The sequence below is a fragment of the Procambarus clarkii genome, chromosome 60, assembly GCF_040958095.1.
Source record: "Procambarus clarkii isolate CNS0578487 chromosome 60, FALCON_Pclarkii_2.0, whole genome shotgun sequence".
NCBI classification, from domain to species: domain Eukaryota; kingdom Metazoa; phylum Arthropoda; class Malacostraca; order Decapoda; family Cambaridae; genus Procambarus; species Procambarus clarkii.
The window spans coordinates 1,005,178-1,025,081 of NC_091209.1; the positions used below are offsets into that span (position 1 = coordinate 1,005,178).

General features: G+C 43.0%; 1 long non-coding RNA gene across 1 annotated transcript; it reads right to left on the reverse strand.

The window, feature by feature from the left end:
- Positions 1-12,968: 12,968 nt before the first annotated feature.
- Positions 12,969-13,953, reverse strand: LOC138353867 (uncharacterized). The gene is made up of 3 exons (XR_011223287.1): positions 13,805-13,953; positions 13,575-13,711; positions 12,969-13,487 (listed from the first exon to the last, which is right to left on the reverse strand). It is a non-coding gene; the product is annotated as an uncharacterized lncRNA (long non-coding RNA).
- Between the last annotated feature and the right edge of the window lie 5,951 nt (positions 13,954-19,904).

Below are 19,904 nucleotides of genomic sequence, written 5' to 3' on the forward strand. Positions count from 1 at the left end.
CGAGTCCAACTAGCAGGCGAGTCCAACTAGTAGGCGAGTCCAACTAGTAGGCGAGTCCAACTAGCAGGCGAGTCCAACTAGTAGGCGAGTCCAACTAGTAGGTGAGTCCAACTAGTAGGCGAATCCAACTAGCAGGTGAGTCCAACTAGCAGGCGAGTCCAACTAGCAGGCGAGTCCAACTAGCAGGCGAGTCCAACTAGTAGGTGAGTCCAACTAGTAGGTGAGTCCAACTAGCAGGCGAGTCCAACTAGTAGGCGAGTCCAACTAGTAGGCGAGTCCAACTAGCAGGTGAGTCCAACTAGCAGGCGAGTCCAACTAGTTGGCGAGTCCAACTAGTAGGCGAGTCCAACTAGTAGGCGAGTCCAACTAGTAGGCGAGTCCAACTAGCAGGTGAGTCCAACTAGCAGGCGAGTTCAACTAGCAGGCGAGTCCAACTAGTAGGCGAGTCCAACTAGTAGGGAAGTCCAACTAGCAGGCGAGTCCAACTAGCAGGTGAGTCCAACTAGCAGGCGAGTCCAACTAGCAGGCGAGTCCAACTAGCAGGCGAGTCCAACTAGCAGGCGAGTATAACTAGCAGGCGAGTCCAACTAGCAGGCGAGTCCAACTAGCAGGCGAGTATAACTAGCAGGCGAGTCCAACTAGCAGGCGAGTCCAACTAGCAGGCGAGTCCAACTAGCAGGCGAGTCCAACTAGCAGGCGAGAATAACTAGCAGGCGAGTCCAACTAGCAGGTGAGTCCAATTCAGTGTGACATTGTAATTGTCAGAATTAGGCTGGAATATATCTAATTTAGGCAGGTAGCTGCAGGTAATGAGTCCCCCCCAATGGCGAGACCATCAACTTGATTAGGCAGTGATGTGGTGGTTATCTTGAGGTTATCTTGAGATGATTTCGAGGCTTTTTAGTGTCCCAGCGGCCCGGTCCTCGACCAGGCCTCCACCCCCAGGAAGCAGCCCGTGACAGCTGACTAACACCCAGGTACCTATTTTACTGCTAGGTAACAGGGGCATAGGGTGAAAGAATCTCTGCCCATTGTTTCTCGCCGGCGCCTGGGATCGAACCCAGGACCACAGGATCACAAGTCCAGGGTGCTGTCCGGAGGCTGACTCCGTACACAGCTTCAAGTGTAGATATGATAGATCCCAGTAGGCTCAGGAACCTGTACACCAGTTGATTCACAGTTCAGAGGCCGGACCAAAGAGCCAGAACTCAACCCCGGCAAGCACAACTAGGCGACTACTATACGAGCTGTTCCCATAGTACATATAAATATATAGAGGTATATAGATATAGAACTCTCCCCCTAATGCATACACACTAGGCCTATATCAAGATTCCCCCCCCCCTCCCAAATGTAGATTTACTGACCACGCCCAGGATGCAACCACACAACGAGCTGACTAACTCCTGAGTACCTACTTACTGCTTGGTGAATAGGGGCATTAGGTGAAAGGATATGTGCCCAACCATTTTAAACCAACCATTTTAAACCATTTTCCCAACCGCCTGGGATTCGAACCCGGAACTGTAGATTGTGCGTCGAAACGAATCCGAACGAAGCCGACTCTAGACATAGTATATACTAGCTCTATCTAGATATCTAACATTCTGCTTATAGCTAATTTTGTATGTACTTTTACCTGTTTATCTTTTTTGTATAAACTAATTATTAATTTTTTTATTTATGTTCTTCTCTGTCCAGAGTTTGCTGGCTAATGGGTTAGACTCCTAGGCTAGACTCAGTGATTAGCTATGCTATAAGATGGGAATATTAGACGAACTCATAGCTAATCTTCGCGCTACACACTATAATTCGTCATACTGAACAGTGCAGCAGCACAATGTTGGTGTTTACCAAAGCCTATTACTAATACAATAACTAAAATTGCTGTAACTGCTGTCTTTAGTAACGCCAATACGCGGGAAAGTTGTAGAAAATTACGTCTACAACCACTATATAATTATATACTTCTGAATATACTAATGATACAAAATTTCATTTATATTTTCTTGGAAAACGGTATTATCCATCAGGTGGAATAATTGGTTGTTTAGCGGATTCTCTCGTCATGGGGCAGTAGGCTTGGGTAGCGTTCTTGTGTGTTCACAACCTCTCAGAATACAAGTTCGTTGAAAAGGTGTTTGTAGCAGGAGGTATGGTTTGTACTCGTCTAGTTGTGCATGTGGGAGTTGAGCTTTGGCTCCTTGGTCCCGCCTCTCAACTGTCAAATCAACTGGTATACAGATTCTTGAGCCTATTGAGCTCTATCAAATCTACACTTGAAACTGTGTATGGAGTCAGCCTCCACCACATCACTGCCTAATGCATTCCTTTTGTTAACTATTGACACTGAAAAAAATCTTTCTAATGTCTCAATAAATTTGGGTACTAAGTTTTCCACCTGTGTTCCCTTGTCCGTGTTCCACCCGTGCTAAATAGTTTGTCTTTGTCAACTCTGTCAATTCCCCTGAATTTTGCAGGTGGTTATCATGTCTCCCCTTACTCTTCTGTCTTCCAGGGACATGAGGTTTAGCTCCCTTAGTCTTTCCTCGTAGCTCACGCCTCTCAGTTCTGGGACTAGTCGGGTGGCATACCTCTGAATGTTGACCAAACCACACACTAGAAAGTGAAGGGACGACGACGTTATTGTCCGTCATTCTCTAGTCGATTTTGACTTGAGACGAGTCGTCTCGTTATTTGTCCCCTAACTCCCCTTGCCACTTCGGGGGGGTATAGGGTTTTTATGTAGCTTCGGAGCCCGATCCCCCAAGCCACAGGGCATGGCGAGACGGACCCCCAAGCATACCTAATACCCTAACACACACAAACTAAAATAAACATATATGGCAGATCTCATCACACCCACAAGAGTTAAGATGATACTAATAATACATAATAATAACCTGAAAATAAACAAAAACATTAATGGAAAATTCTTTTGTAGTTGGTTTTTTCTATATGGGACACAGCACACATAGGTAGGGGTGCACAGTATAACATTTAAAAAGAACAAACAAACGCTGAAGGCCAAAGCAGCAGGCTGCCCAATCGGCAGGGATGATGATTTGACGTCGGCATACATGGAAAACTAGACACAGTGGATGCTCCTAACTAGGCCCCGGAGCAGGAGGGTTAGCATGTATGCGCATGGGGTCCCTCCGGTCGCCGCCTTATCTACTCGCGGGCTCTGCCAGGTCATCCACCCTCTTGTGAGACGCCATTAGGAGAAGTGGTACTCCAGATGACGAAACTGCTTAGATAGTTGGCTACCAGCTGACTTGGCTGCGGTTCACCTAAGCGTGACTATAGTTACCCTTATGCACCCTGTGCACAGTGATCCCGGGGCTAGGGAGGCCTGCCCCTTGACGTGGCCTTGGACCATATTCTGTATATAGAATATGTCCAGGTCAGGGCCTTCACGGAGCAAATCTCGAGGTCGCTCTAGGTGAGACCCATACCTTGTAGACCACGCGCACTCTCCTTGCACCATCCACCTCTCCAATTAAGGGTTATTGAGGAGGCGGATACTGTAGGCTTACCGGTATACTCCCGGACCTTCTGCAGGATCTCGGGGGTGCCGTATTTATAATAATAATAATAATAATAATAATAATTTTTATTTAGGTAAGGTACATACATAAAGAGATTTACAAAGTTTGTTGGCTTTATAGATAGAGCTAGTACATACAATGCCTAAAGCCACTATTACGCAAAGCGTTTCGGGCAGGAAAAACATTAATGACTACAGCTTAAAACTAATGGGTAAAAAGAAAAGATGTGATGAGTACATATAAAAAATAGAGGTAAAAGAGGGGGGAACATTGTTGAAAAAGCAGCACAAATACAATTACAAATTATTACAGAAAATTACATTCAAACAGCCTTGATTTGAAAAACAAAAAAACAAAAAATATACATGGGTTGACAACAGGGGGGTAAGGTGGGTTACATGGAATTTATTAGGTATAGCTTCGTTTTTAACTTAAACTGGTTGAGAGAGGTACAGTCTTTAACATGGTTGGGAAGGTCATTCCACATTCTGGGCCCCTTGATTTGTAGAGCATTTCTGGTTTGATTTAGTCGTACTCTAGGAATATCAAAACTGTATTTATTTCTGGTGTGGTGCTCATGGGTTCTGTTACAACCTTCTATGAAGCTTTTGAGATCAGGATTGGCATTATAGTTTAGCGTTTTATATATGTATAATACACATGAGAGAATGTGCAGTGACTTAATGTCTAACATGTTCAGAGATTTGAGTAGGGGTACCGAGTGATGTCTGGGGCCAGAATTGGATATTGTCCTAATAGCAGCTTTGTGTTGAGTAATTAGAGGACGTAAGTGATTTTGGGTAGTAGAGCCCCAAGCACAAATACCATAGTTGAGATATGGATAGATAAGGGAGTAATAGAGAGTCACCAGGGCAGGGCGTGGTACATAATATCTGATCTTAGAAAGAATGCCCACAGTTTTTGAAACTTTTTTTGATATGTTTAGAATGTGTCCCTGGAAATTCAGCTTGTGGTCAATGAGAATGCCAAGGAATTTGCCATCTAATTTGTTACAAATTTGGGTATTGTTCATTATTGGGTATTGTTGGGTATTTGTCGCACTTGCTCTGATGTGGACGGGAGAGTGGGAAGTTATCAGCTGAGACCTGGGTGTCTAATATGAAGGCCTCATCACCTTTGCAAGCTATAATATCTGGCTTGCAGAAGGTCCCTCCATCTGGTATACGGACCTCGCGCTCCACCTCAAAGCCTCTTTGCCGCAATCGGCCAGCTACGAACCGGGTGATGTCGTCGTGGCGTTTCACCCGAGCCCCGTGTGTCTTATGGCAGGCCTGGGATATGTGGCCCAGGGTTCCTGGTTTCCGACAGGCGTCACAGAGACCAGAAGCCTCGGGTCTACCCCTAGCCGCCCTAGACGGCGTGGCTACAGCGTTTGCCCTAATTTGGACGGCGTGGGCAAAATCTCCTCCGCTTAGCAAACGGGTACCGGACGCAACCCACTTGTGACAGGATGGGACCTCACAAGAGGAAGCGAGGCCGGCGCCGTCGACCATGCTGTACAGTTTTGCCTTCCATCTTCTAGCGCACTCGGTCGTCCTGCTGGATGGCGTTCCAGCGGCCGTGGTCGGGTCTACCCACCGGCGCATTCTCGCTTGGAATGCGGGTAGGAGAGCCGCTGCCACCACCACTGGGTCCGCTGATCCAGTCAGCGCCCCGAGCCGCTTGTTCTTTAAGTTAAGAGAAGTTAATCTTCTCTTAACTTTGCCTTGTTTAACTAGGTATGGACTCCAGGCTGGTGCTGCATACTCTGCTCATACTTGCGAGCTTTGAGTCTATATATCTAGAGATGTACCATATGAACTGTACAGCTCGGTTATCAGGTCTTGTGTTCGTCACCTCACATTTCTTAAACAAAAAGTGTTCGTGGTTTATCAAAGATGTTTGGTATTAATTAATTTGTTAAACACTTGATACTCGGATAACACTAATCGTTGGACTCGACCCCCGGGGTTCAGGTGAGGGTTTTGATGTTTGTCTACAACCAGGAAGTAGTGTGTACTGGGAACACCCACACCCAGTGTTGAGTGAAAGTTCATGAAGAACAAATTGATGAACAAGCACTCAAAAGGGATGGAGAAGAAACTTCATGGTTCCCTGTTTTGTGGCTGTGTTAACGTGTATAATATGTATGAAGGATGTGTCTATACACGTGTATATGTATCAAGGATGGAACTGGCAACTCACTCGATCATGCTAATTCTCTCTAGCTCTCTCTCTCCTGCACTCTCTTTCGCTCTCTCTCTCGCCCTTGCTCTCTCTCTCACGCTCGCTCTCGCTTTCTCTCGCTCTCTATAACAGTGCTGAAATGTCAACATTGTAACGACTCGAGGGAGTCACCATTGCGACGATCACTAAGGTCACCACTGTAACCTGCCACGAACACTGCTACTACCATTGTAACCTTTATGACAATAAAGTTCTGCTGTTATTCTACAACTATGGTAACACTCCCTGTAATGGTTGCTATAACTTGTATGTAACTCTTTAGACTAATAATTACATTGATTATAACCCCAAATAACTGGAAGAGTCCGCCCTCGCTGCAGAAAATGCTCATCTAGTTATCAGGGAAAGTTACCTTGTGCGTGGCAGAAATGGTTGGGCACGTTTTCCTTCAGCAAATGACTCTAGCAGTAAACAGGTTCCTGGGATTTGGCCATAAGAGTTACTTGGATAAACACCTAAAGTCATGCTTCCTGTCCCCGACAACGGGAATGTATTGAATTTTAATACTTCAGCAATTGTCTCCTCATAGGCTGCCGGGCTTAGGGGACCTGCCAGCTGAGTGGACAGCACTTCGGATTCGTAGTCCTGAGGTTCCGGGTTCGATTCCAAGTGGAGGCGGAAACAAATGGGCAGTTTCTTTCACCCTTATGCCCCCTGTTCACCTAGCAGTAAATAGGTTCTTGGGAGTTGGACAGCTGCTCTGGGCTGCTTCCTGGGGATGTGTATCCAAAAGGAGGGTTGAGGACCGGGCCCCGGGGACGCTAAGCCCCGAAATCATCTCAAGTTAATCTCATTGGCAAAATAAATAGACTGATAAATAGGCAAGATCATAAGTATTCAGTGCAGGATAAAGATTTGACAGGGCCGGGGGCAAATAGCCGGATTTCCTGGAGCTCTTGTGTCTGTGCAGTAACTAGGTCCTGCCTGCAGACACAGATGAGCAGGGGCAAGATTCACGAAGCGATTCACGAAAAAATATGTACAGGTTCGTAAGTGCTGGCGTACCTGCTTTGTGAATCTGGCCCCAGGAGTCGTAGAGGCACAGTTGGAGATGTACAAAAATGTGAGAGAGTGAGAAGGAGGGAAAGGCCAGGCCAGTGACAGGGTGCTGTAGGCGCCTTACCACTGCTTATAGTGAGTACTTCCCGCCAAAGAAAACGTTGCTACGACGTTGCTGCAACGTTCGGAAAAGTTTGCACATATTTACATGAGCATTGTGGACTCAGAGCTTTACAGTCGCGTGTCGGCATTAGACGCTGAAGCTAGGCTTGAGTACGAGGAGGTCACCCGGGGAATAAGGTCTCCCGTTCGGGGTCGCATACCGGCTCTTAATAGAGGTCTTGCGGGTTGGTATGGCGGGCAACCCGTTCTCCTAATACCACATCACATTTTGACGTATACTCTACATTCGGCCAAAAATCATCGTACTAGAAAATGGAAGCGGCTCGCGAAATTGACAAACTGTCCTGTTCAGTGTTTTGGGTCCTCTGGTAGGTTAAGATAAGCGCACTTTAGTACCACAGTTTCTTGACGTTGGGGAACCTTAGGAGGATGTGCTGTTTGAGCGAATTCCCTAGCAGAGGTTGCTACCTCAACCCTGTTTCACTACACCCATTTCCCCCAGCCGTTAAAGAACGCGTGCTGGCTCATAACTTGGCAGTGATGATCTTCGAAACAACAAAAATATTTCACAGTTACTGTCGAATTTACCGATGAAGACATTTCCACCCTCACAGGTCACCTTTGTTGAAGCCCACGATTATGCATGTTATCTTGGACATTTTTATTTAGTATAGATGATTTATTAAATATTTATTCTTATTATATTATAAATGAGTTAGGCTGTAACTATTTCTATAAAGTATATACTTTTTTGCCACAAAATTTGCGACATATTTACACATCAACAAAATCTAGGCCTCCTTTTTCATATTGTAAATATAAAATTTGTTCATTGCAACAGTTTAAAAACGTATTTGATTTGTGACGTGTTTCGTGATGCTTCTTATCAAAGTGAAATATTCCCTTTAAGGTTTAATATATATATATATATATATATATATATATATATATGTCGTACCTAATAGCCAGAACTCACTTCTCAGCCTACTATGCAAGGCCCGATTTGCCTAATAAGCCAAGTTTTCATGAATTAATTGTTTTTCGGCAACCTAACCTACCTAACCTAACCTAACTTTTTCGGCTACCTAACCGAACCTAACCTATAAAGATAGGTTAGGTTAGGTTAGGTAGGGTTGGTTAGGTTCAGTCATATATCTACGTTAATTTTAACTCAAATAAAAAAAAATTGACCTCATACATAATGAAATGGGTAGCTTTATCATTTCATAAGAAAAAAATTTGAGAAAATATATTAATTCATGAAAACTTGGCTTATTAGGCAAATCGGGCCTCGCATAGTAGGCTGAGAAGTGCATTCTGGCTACTAGGTACAACATATATATATATATATATATATATATATATATATATATATATATATATATATATATATATATATATATATATATATATATATATATTATATATATATATATATATATATATATATATATATATATATATATATATATATATATATATATATATATGTCGTACCTAGTAGCCAGAACGCACTTGTCAGCCTACTATGCAAGGCCCGATTTGCCTAATAAGCCAAGTTTTCCTGAATTAATATATTTTCTCTAATTTTTTGCTTATGAAATGATAAAGCTACCCATTTGATTATGTATGAGGTAAATTTTTTTTTATTGGAGTTAAAATTAACGTAGATATATGACCGAACCAAACCAACCCTACCTAACCTAACCTATCTTTATAATTTAGGTTAGGTAGCTGAAAAAGTTAGGTTAGGTTAGGTTAGGTAGGTTAGGCAGTCGAAAAACAATTAATTCATGAAAACTTGGCTTATTAGGCAAATTGGGCCTTGCATAGTAGGCTGAGAAGTGCATTCTGGCTACTAGGTACGACATATATATATATATATATATATATATATATATATATATATATATATATATATATATATATATATATATATATATATATATATTATGTTTCATTGAATATGACCGCACATTCTGTATTTATTATTTTCTGGTTTAGGGCTTCTATCCCTCTAACTATTTTCTTAGCATCAGGGCTTAATTGAAATAGGAGTTCTCCAAAACTCATTTTCGTACTTTTAAGGTGAAGAAAAGAAGTGATTTACTATAGAGTGTATTACACTTATTTGTATAATTTGCAAGACGTTTCGAACCTCCATGGTTCATTCTCAAGTGAACAGATCTTACAATACTAGTTGATTTTATACCCGCATTAGGTCAGGTGATAATACAATGAAGGTGAAAACATGGGGGGATACATAAGGGATAAACATAGGGGCCGCAGAAGGCTTATTGGCCCATACGAGGCATCTCCTATCTAAACACAAAGATTAATCCAGTGTAATTGGCCTGTTATGTTGGACATTGTCTTCTGTGTTGGCATCGATATGTTCTTGTCTTGTCCTTACTCTCATGGTGGGTAGAGTAAATAGTTCCGTGATTTGGGTGTTCATGGTAGGTCGCTCTATTCTTATGTGAATTGCCTCAAGACTTTGTAATCTTCTTGAATCTTGGGTTTTGTCTATTATGCAAGTATTCTTGTTCAACATTTCTCTTGTTAGAGTAATGTCATGGGCTTGTCTCATGTGATTCCTAGGGGCACCAGATTGAAGATGGCATGTCAAACGCCTCGTCAGCTTGGTCGACGTCATACCTATGTACTAAAATTGAAGGTTACATCCTTCGTGGGGGCAAGTGTACATGTATACAACGCTTGACTGCTGTAGAGGGTTCTCCGTCGGCTTCGGGCTGTTTTTGATAAGGAGTTCGGAAGTCTTCTTGGTTTTGTAGAATATTATCAGGTTTATGTTTTGGTTAGGAGTAGTGCTTTTTACTCCTTTATGGATTATTTCTTTCATTATTCTTTCCTCTTTTATATGTTCACTGTGCATGGTTGATTTGTAATATAATTTTATTGGGGGTGTTGTGGTTTCTGTTCTAGGTTCTGAATTATACCAACGGTCCAAGTGTCTTCTTATAGCAGCGTTTATTTCCGCGTTGCTATATCCGTTGTTCACCAATACCTGAGTTACTCTTTCAAACTCTCTACTCACGTTGCTCCATTCAGAGCAGTGGGTAAGCGCTCGACGAATATAAGCATTGAGAACACTGGCTTTGTATCTTTGGGGGCACTCACTTCTACCGTTCAGGCATAATCCTATGTTGGTGGGCTTGGTATATACGTTGGTGCTTAAAGAGGTTCCTGTTTTTGTTATTAGTACATCCAAGAATGGCAGACTGTTATTTTCACTATTTTCATGTGTAAATCGGAGTACTGACTCTCTCTCTAGGTGTCTTTTTAGGTCAATTAGTTCATCTGAGTCTTTTACTATTACGAATATGTCATCTACATAACGGCAGTATACAGTTGGTTTTTGTCTGCTACTGAAGACCCTATCTTCGATGGTTCCCATATAAAAATTAGCAAATAAAACTCCTAAGGGGGAGCCCATTGCTACTCCGTCTATTTGTAAATACATGTCTCCTTGTGGACTGATGAAAGGGGCTTCCTTTGTACATGCTTCGAGAAGACTTTTCAAGTGTGGCTCAGGTATGTCTAATTTGGGGGTGCTATCGTCTCTGTATACTCTGTCCAGTATCATTCCTATGGTTGTGTCGACTGGGACGTTGGTAAAAAGGGATTCAACGTCCAGGGAAGCGATGATTCCATCGGGCTGGGTAGATTTGATCAATTCTAGGAAATCTGCTGATGATTGTAGACTAAACTTACTTGGAGTGTATGGAGTTAGGAGTTCATTGAGTTTCTTTGCCAGGTGATAAGTTGGGGTTGGTATTTGGCTGATTATAGGGCGTAGTGGGTTACCTGGTTTATGCGTCTTAACATTGCCGTAGGCATATCCTAAGCCATAGTCGCCTTGAAGTTTATTGAAATGCACACTACCTTTGATTGCGTTGATTGCTGTAATTGTTTTGTTTACTTTCCGCTTAAGGTCTTCTACGGGGTTCCTCGTGATTCGTTGAAATTTGGAGTCGTCACTTAGGATGTCGCTAATTTTGTTCATGTATTCATGGGTAGGAATCAATACATATGCTGCTGTTTTGTCGGCTTTTCTTATTGTTACGTCTTTCAGATTTTTTAGTTGTTTCGCTGCTTCTTTGAGTCGTGGGGTTAAGATTGTAGATGAATATGTTCCTCGTTTTTTCCCTGCTTCTGCAAGTAGTTCAGCTTGAAGTGTGTCAGTGGTGATGACTTTTTTGTTGTCTTCTAGCTTATAGATATCGTCCAGAAGCATTTCGATTTCCAGGCGTTTTTGATGCATCTTTGGTTTAGATAAGAATTGACAATTTAGACCAAGATTTAAGAGGTCTCGTTGGTCCTGGGTAAGATCATAAGAAGTCAGGTTAAAGTAGCCATCTTTAGGACGAGGGATTTTTAGCTGTCCACCGTTTAGGGATGTTAACTTACGGAGTGTCTTTGTTTCTACAAGAGTTTTATATTGTTGTTTCAGGTTAAATAGTTCACTGTTGATGGTTTGCTTGAGTTGGATAGGGATGTCGTACTGGGTCCATTTGTTTAACAGATGCTCCGCCTGCTCTATAAAGGTTTGGAGGGCTTCCTTTTTCTTGTTTAGTTGATGCCGAATGAGCTCTTGCCTATACCTATAGGTAAACTCTGTATTGCGGACTGCTGGGTGATGTGGGTTTATATTGGTGTATACTGGCAGCAGGTTTTCTTTCAAACATGTTTCATTGAATATGACCGCATATTCTGTATTTATTATTTTCTGGTTTAGGGCTTCTATCCCTCTAACTATTTTCTTAGCATCAGGGCTTAATTGAAATAGGAGTTCTCCAAAACTCATTTTCGTACTTTTAAGGTGAAGAAAAGAAGTGATTTACTATAGAGTGTATTACACTTATTTGTATAATTTGCACGACGTTTCGAACCTCCATGGTTCATTCTCAAGTGAACAGATCTTACAATACTAGTTGATTTTATACCCGCATTAGGTCAGGTGATAATACAATGAAGGTGAAAACATGGGGGGATACATAAGGGATAAACATAGGGGCTGCAGAAGGCTTATTGGCCCATACGAGGCATCTCCTATCTAAACACAAAGATTAATCCAGTGTAATTGGCCTGTTATGTTGGACATTGTCTTCTGTGTTGGCATCGATATGTTCTTGTCTTGTCCTTACTCTCATGGTGGGTAGAGTAAATAGTTCCGTGATTACTAATAACAAAAACAGGAACCTCTTTAAGCACCAACGTATATACCAAGCCCACCAACATAGGATTATGCCTGAACGGTAGAAGTGAGTGCCCCCAAAGATACAAAGCCAGTGTTCTCAATGCTTATATTCGTCGAGCGCTTACCCACTGCTCTGAATGGAGCAACGTGAGTAGAGAGTTTGAAAGAGTAACTCAGGTATTGGTGAACAACGGATATAGCAACGCGGAAATAAACGCTGCTATAAGAAGACACTTGGACCGTTGGTATAATTCAGAACCTAGAACAGAAACCACAACACCCCCAACAAAATTATATTACAAATCAACCATGCACAGTGAACATATAAAAGAGGAAAGAATAATGAAAGAAATAATCCGTAAAGGAGTAAAAAGCACTACTCCTAACCAAAACATAAACCTGATAATATTCTACAAAACCAAGAAGACTTCCGAACTCCTTATCAAAAACAGCCCGAAGCCGACGGAGAACCCTCTACAGCAGTCAAGCGTTGTATACATGTACACTTGCCCCCACGAAGGATGTAACCTTCAATGTAAGTACATAGATATGACGTCGACCAAGCTGACGAGGCGTTTGACATGCCATCTTCAATCTGGTGCCCCTAGGAATCACATGAGACAAGCCCATGACAGTACTCTAACAAGAGAAATGTTGAACAAGAAAGTAGAATAGGAGATGCCACATAGAGCCACCTATGTAAGGAGATCAGATAAGAAATCAGAAGCGGGGAGCCACATAGTGCCACTCCATATTAGGTCACCCAAGGTGTGAGTGGTAGCAGTCGAAAAAACAGTGAAGATAGGTATCTATTATGCGCCACTATGATCATGTTCATTTATACAGTAAAGTATGACAATATATTTAAGTAAAAATGAATTTATTTGTATAATAAACACTCGTGGGTGAGTGCCAGTTACGCCCCCACATTCCTCTATGGGGCAGGTGTAAAACAGGTTCCTCCCGGTGAGGGTGGTCGCCCGTACCCTTCCTCGCACCTAATGGCCTTGACTTTACCGTAACAGAGTTCCACACCCAGCGGAGGTTGAGTGGGTCTTATATAGGGGTATTAAATTATAAATCTCCTCCAGGGGTTAAAAAAAATCAAAGAATTTATTAATGTTTTATTAGGTAAAAATCACAAATGATGTATAAGAAGTTAATTATGGCCCCTATCCCTCTCCCCCCTCCACCTCCCCTTCCTCATCTGAGTAGAATTCTGACGTCTCCCCATCCGTGGTGAGTGGGGGGAGGTCTTGACCCCCTCCCCCCTCTCTTGGGGGAGTGGGGTGAGTTGGTTGGTTGCCTTTTGGACGACTTTCCTTCTGACTCTCATCTGAAGTGTTCTGGAAAGAGATGGGGAAAATAATTTATAGGACTATATCTTTTATTTGAAAAATATTCTATTTCCTCTAAGAACAGTTAGTACATACCTCCCCCCCTGCAGGAGCGACCTTGTGTCCTCTACAGCAGGCATCATCAATTAGGGTACGTAACAGCATCTTGTTTGGGGCAGACCTTCCTCGTAGAATTACTACTCTACAAATGTGGACAGGTCCTAAGAATTGCACTGAAAAAAAAGAAGAGGTAAAATAGAGGTTGAGCAAACTTTCTATTGTGGGAAAAAAATAAATCTTTACCAGAAAGTGAGGGTAATACTAACCAGGCCCTTCAAGGACTTCAATCTTCCCTGCGTGTGTTTCTGGGGAGACGCCTTCCATTTGTAGGATAATGGGGATGGGGGTCTTCTAGGGAGGTTGTGGGGTGAGAGGTGTTTTATATGTGGGGTAATCCCCCTGTTAGGTGGGTTGCCTAGCTAACAAAAATATTCTCTACACCATCTATAAGAACCAACCCTTACTCCTCTACAAAATGTCCTAACACAGTGATGTTTCATAGGAAAATATCGTCTCGCATAAGCGAGGGCTCGTTTATCATTTAATTTTAAACTAACGCTTGAAAATACATTATGTAAGTAATGTACTGTTGAAGGCAACCCCAGGTGACTCACCCTATGGACGAACATTACGCAATACAGTCCACAAGCAAGGGTAAAATCACTCTGGAGTCTGTAGCACATTCCAAACACCTTTGTTATTGTGTTAGTTTTAATAAATCCCTGAAAATAATGTCCATAAGTAACCGCCGACATTGCATAACTATCGAAAAAAAACATTCGATGTTTAACTTTATCAACATAAATAGCTACCCAATGTCCCATAGTTAATCTGCTATGTGATGGTAAAATATTAGTTATGAGAACAATAGGTTTTCTTGATGAGATATTTAAATGTTCTATTTCATCAGCATTATAACAACCTAGGTAGAGTGCTCGATCCCCTAGATTATTTTTTAAATTAATATTTATATCATTACAATTCATTATGTTTTTAAGCTCGCACGTCACACAGAACAGTTCTCTGTCCGTCGATGGATAGTACCCCGGTCGTTTCCCCAAACAGTAAAACCAGCCTGTTATATGTAACACCACCGCCAAACTCAAGCTCCATACGCAAGTTGCCAGATTTCTCCACAGGGAGGGAATCCTTTGTTTGAATGGTGGTTAAGTCAAAGGCGAATATCGATCTTCCCTTATTAAAAGTGTCATAGGCTAGAAGTGAATCACGCTCTAAGCCTAATGTCTTCAAAGTTTCGTAATAAAGGCGGGCATAATGATTGTCGAAATCACCACCAATTCGGTAAATTGCATTATTGTTCAAATACATGGCGATATTTTTCAGTTTTGCATTTTCAAAATATAATCCATTACCTTGGTGAAGGCCTGCGAAATAATTCATTGGCACAATTACCATGAATATCCTGTGAGGAATTACTTGCGCCCAAGGCTGATCAATTAAGAGACTAGTTTGATTCCCTGCTAGGACATATGTTTTAGAAATGGTTTTATTGAAAGTATAGCTTATGGGGTCGGGGGATGCTAACAGTGAGCTGTTTAAGGCTAGGTAAGCACTTGGGTAGGGGAACACTCGTGTTACCCACAACTTAGCATAATCCATATGCAGCCGATACTTAGAGCCATCGTCCACACTTGTATTTAGCACCCAAGCATGTGGGGAGAGCTCCAATCTTAGGCGCACATCTATATTATCTAATATGTATTGGTCTAGGGTTGTTACGTCCAATAGTAGGGGAAAACACATTGACAATCCTTTACCTTTTAAATCGGTCATAAATTTTTTATCCTTGGCGGTTGCCCCAGTAAAAAATGTATTAGTAAATTCGTTAGGGATTACACCATCATCACTCCAGTCCCTACGAAAGGCTCCAATCCTCCCCAAGGAAGACATTTTTGATGGAGGCATGGAGGTAATTAATTTAATAAACGACCAATAATTAAAATTAGAATTTGTTTCAACTACCTGCTCTCCTAAAAACACCTGAACACCTTTAAACATGGTATTTGACAACCCATTAACAAATTCCACATGGTCATCCTCTTCCAATTTTGTGGTATCGTCATCTTTCGTTAAAGATACCTTAAAATCTATAACAATATTAGCTAAATCTAAGAAGGCGCCCTGGGTTCCGGGGATGCGGAATTCTAAGTAATTATCCCGCAAACGTTGATTAATGGGGAGGTTGACAGGTAGAATGTCTATTTGCTGTGTGGAGGCAATTGAACTCTCCACATTACGTATTCTGTTACTTCTAGGAAATTGGTCAATAATACTGGAAGTATAATATTCTACAGGGATTTTCAACCCAGCTCCACTAGCCTCCGCCATGATCTCCTCCGAAGGGTGAAGTATGACTGCTTACTGTAGTGAAAATACATCATTTTTATATCCAAGAGCTCGTTTACATTTATTATTTTTATTTTTTCTTCTCCTAGAGAGTCTTTTAATTTTCCCGCCTGCTACCAATTTCTTCCCCACAGTCTTAAGAGCATCAATACCGTGAGTTCTCAGAGCGCTCTTTACATCCCGTCTACCACTGGTTAAATCACCAAGAACATTTTTCCCAAAATCGATAGCAGTCGGCGTTACAGTTTTCATGAAAAATGGTATGGCTCGTCGAGCCAAGCCGGCTAAGGTCCCAAAAAAACCACCACCAGATCTGAGATAAGGCGCTTGGAATGTGCGTATGTCATTCATCGCTCCCCCCCTCACCCCGTATCTCCCAGAGAGGGGGGAGAAGATCTCCCCATACTCCTTCTGGGAGGGTGTGTGGAAAGGTACTCGCATCCCGACTCCCCTTCTTATAATAACCGATGATGTGGGTAAACACTTCTATATATATATATATATATATATATATATATATATATATATATTTATATTTATATAGATTATATTGTTATACCTTAGGGCGGAGGTGTAAGACTACCGTAACCGACCTCCCATCTTCAAAACTAACCTTTCGCCCAAACTGATCTGTTATCTTAATGCTCACCTTCTCCAACGTGTTAGTATTTAATGTCTTGTACACTAGGGGATGAGCCCCTCTAGAATAAGAGTCATGATAATTGATTGCATCTAAGATATTTACAATTTGTCCCCCGTAACGATCCGGCTCGATGACGTCACTATAAATGAGTAAATAGTCACAACCTCCGTCATTGTCTGGGGGGAATGAGGCCACGATCTTTGAGGCTGCTGTAATGTCATCTGATTTTGCCTGATAAATGGTGTATTTGCGACTGCTGTCAAAACCAAGTACATTAGCTATTCTGTGTTTAAATTGAAGACTAAGAGAATATAAGGAACCAGTGCCTTCATTGTTAAGTGTAGAGGAGAGTAACACACGCTCTAAGGATTGATCATAGGTGAGGATTGGTTCTCTTTCTGAGAAGTATATTTTGAAATCACCTCGGAAGCTAAGCTTCATGTCGGTGATTATTTGTCGGCTAAGCTCACTCGTGATGAATGTGATGTTTCTGGATAATATGTTGGTTTTGGGGGTGTAGGTGTAGATGAGATGTTCTGGGCTTTTAGAAAGAGTTCCTCGCTTAAAAGTAGCATAGACGTCTATACCAGACTCCCCCTCATCCTTGATGATAGCGTTAATTCGTCTGGGTAGGAGTATGTTGACTAAGGCCACTTCATGTTTAATGGAAGGGTTTAAATGTAGAGTGGGGATGGTGTTTGTAAATGCTGAACTTGTGTTGTTGTATATATCTTCTTGGTCGAGGCTAGTGAGGTATATGTAGTGTTCCTCGTCCATTGTTAAGTTATGTACTGACTGGGGTGGGAATAAAACATCATTACTTATATTTTATTTTATTAATCTACTAAGGAAATATTACTTTTAAAAGAACTACAACAGGGGGAACTACATTTTGTTCCCCCATAACAAATTACATATAAAGAGCAGCAGCTGTTGGTACTGCTGTCGTCCGCTGCTGCCGCTGCTGCTGGGGGAGCTGTTGGTACCACTGACACCGCTGCCACCGCTGACGGTACTGCTGCTGCTGCTGCTGCTACCACCGCTGGAACCGTTGTAGTTGGTGGTACTGCTGCCGCTACCGTTACCGCTGCCGGCGATGATGGTACTGTTGCTGCCGCTGTCACCGCCGGAACTGCTGTAGTTGGTGGTACCGTTGCCGCTACCACTACCGCCGACAACACTGTCACCATCGTCGGTGGACCTGCTACTGCTACCACCACCGAAGCTGTTGTAGATGGAGGTACTGCTGTTGCTGCTGCTGCTGCGGCTGCTGTTACTGACTGTGGTGGTGCTGGCACGTCTTCTTTGAGCGTTGATGGTTACAGCTTTCGTTGTTTTTTCGGTGATGAGGATAACAGGAATATTTCCTGTGACTCTCCATCGAGGATGGTGTCAATACGATGATTTGAGAGGGGGTCGAAGTCAATAGTGGTTTCGATCCGTCGTTTGGCCGTGCCAGATGTTGTGGGTGGGGGTGGAGCAGCGCTGGAGGTGGATGAGTACTCTTGTAGGTGTCTCTTCTTCCTGGGGGTGGCTGGTGGTGCTGGTGGTGTAGAACGAGAAGAGCTTCCTGGGGTGGTGGCACCCTCCCCCACCACTGCATCTAGGGTGATAGTTTTACTATCACCCTCTCCCCTGGGATCATCATTCGGGAGGGGTACCATCGATGGGGTGACGGTAGAGGGGCGTTTGAGGATTACCAACTCCTTGTTATGCTTGGCCAGCTCAGCGTTGAGCGAAATGAGCATGGGCCCGACGTCCTTGTGCCAGTTGTCCATGCCATCACGGGAGGCCCCCAGCCCATGGGGCACCACCAGCCGAAACATGGTTGGAGTTCTTACCATGAGATTGCCAACCTTTGTTAGGGCTGTTTTCAGCCAAAACAGCCTATTCTTGGCAGTATCCAGGGTGACATTGGTGATGTAGTGGATGTCGGAGGAAGACTGCACTTGCTCCTGAGCTATAGGGTTGGACTCGAAGGGTGCTCCTGCACCGAAAGCGGAAATTAGCGCCACGATGGTGGGGCGGAAGAACAAGACTGGCTCTTCGACAATGTCTTGACCGTCGGAGGGTAGGGGAGCTATCTTCACCTCGATGTCACCAGGGGTAGACCGGTAACGTATTGTGGCCCTGTTGACACGAGTCAGTCCTTCACGTTCCACACGGGCATAGTTGTAACATTTCCAAATTACACTTGCCAGTCCATAGGGACGCACAACAGCAGCCGGGAGGTCATACACTATAACATCACCGACCCCAAAGGCGTGGGTGTCGGTGATGTCGCTGTCTATTGACTTAATGGACGATAAAGCCATGGCGGAGGGGCGGTTGAGAGGAACGGGGTAGAGTCGCCGTCAACTATGGTGACCGAGGGTGACGGTGGAGGCCTTTAAATACACCTGTGTCCCCCACCTGGAGGGGGAGGGATGTATGGGGTGTGGTGTAGAGGCTGCCTTCCCTACCTTAAAAGTCCATACACACTCCGTCCAGTCTCGAAGGCTGTAATCTGGTCTCGATGTTGGAAGGTTAATTTTTCCATTTGCCATATCTCCGTCTGGATTTCCTGGGATGAATATTCTTCATAACGTTTCACCGTCTCTCCAAATGACTTAAAAAACCGTTCTGGAGGGGCACTCAACACAAGACGGTCATAACAATCCCACAATGCATATATCAATCTACATTTGTGTTCGACATACTTGTAGTACCGCTGAGTAGCAACCAACTTCTTTAATAAGGGAGATTTGTCTTCTGGGGGTGTAGCTAGGGGAGGAGTGGGTCTAGAAGCTTGCTCCATGGTGGATATGCAACTGAATATGGTGGTCTTTAAGATGGTCTTCATATAGGTCTTCAATACGGCTCCCAATGGGGTCTCCTATGGATGCCCCTCCCCCCTTTTAACTGTGATCTGGCGCGATAATTACGTATGAGGGTTGGGTCTATGCCAGCCACCCTCAGTAAAACCCTTACATCTTCCTTGTCACTTGCCCTAAATTGCCCCTTTGTGAAGGCTAGAGTTTTAATTATATCTAAAATATTTAAATTTTGTACAGGCTTTAATAAATTTCCGCGACTATCCCACATCACCTGTTGGCTGTTTTGTCCAAACATGTTCAATAATGCTTTGACATGAGGAATTTCCTCAATTTTAAAATTCACATTTATTAAGTTGTCCAGACTTGGATTTTGGGGTGTGATGGTGGCTTTATGTGGAGTGTTGCCAGCAACAATTACTTGCACTTCGGGCGGGAGGATGGAATGTCCCCTTTTTTTATTTATTTTTTTTTTTAAAAGGCGATGGTCGCGCCGGGCAGCCCGCGTTTTTTTTTTTCTTTTTAAGGGTGGCGGCGGGCGAC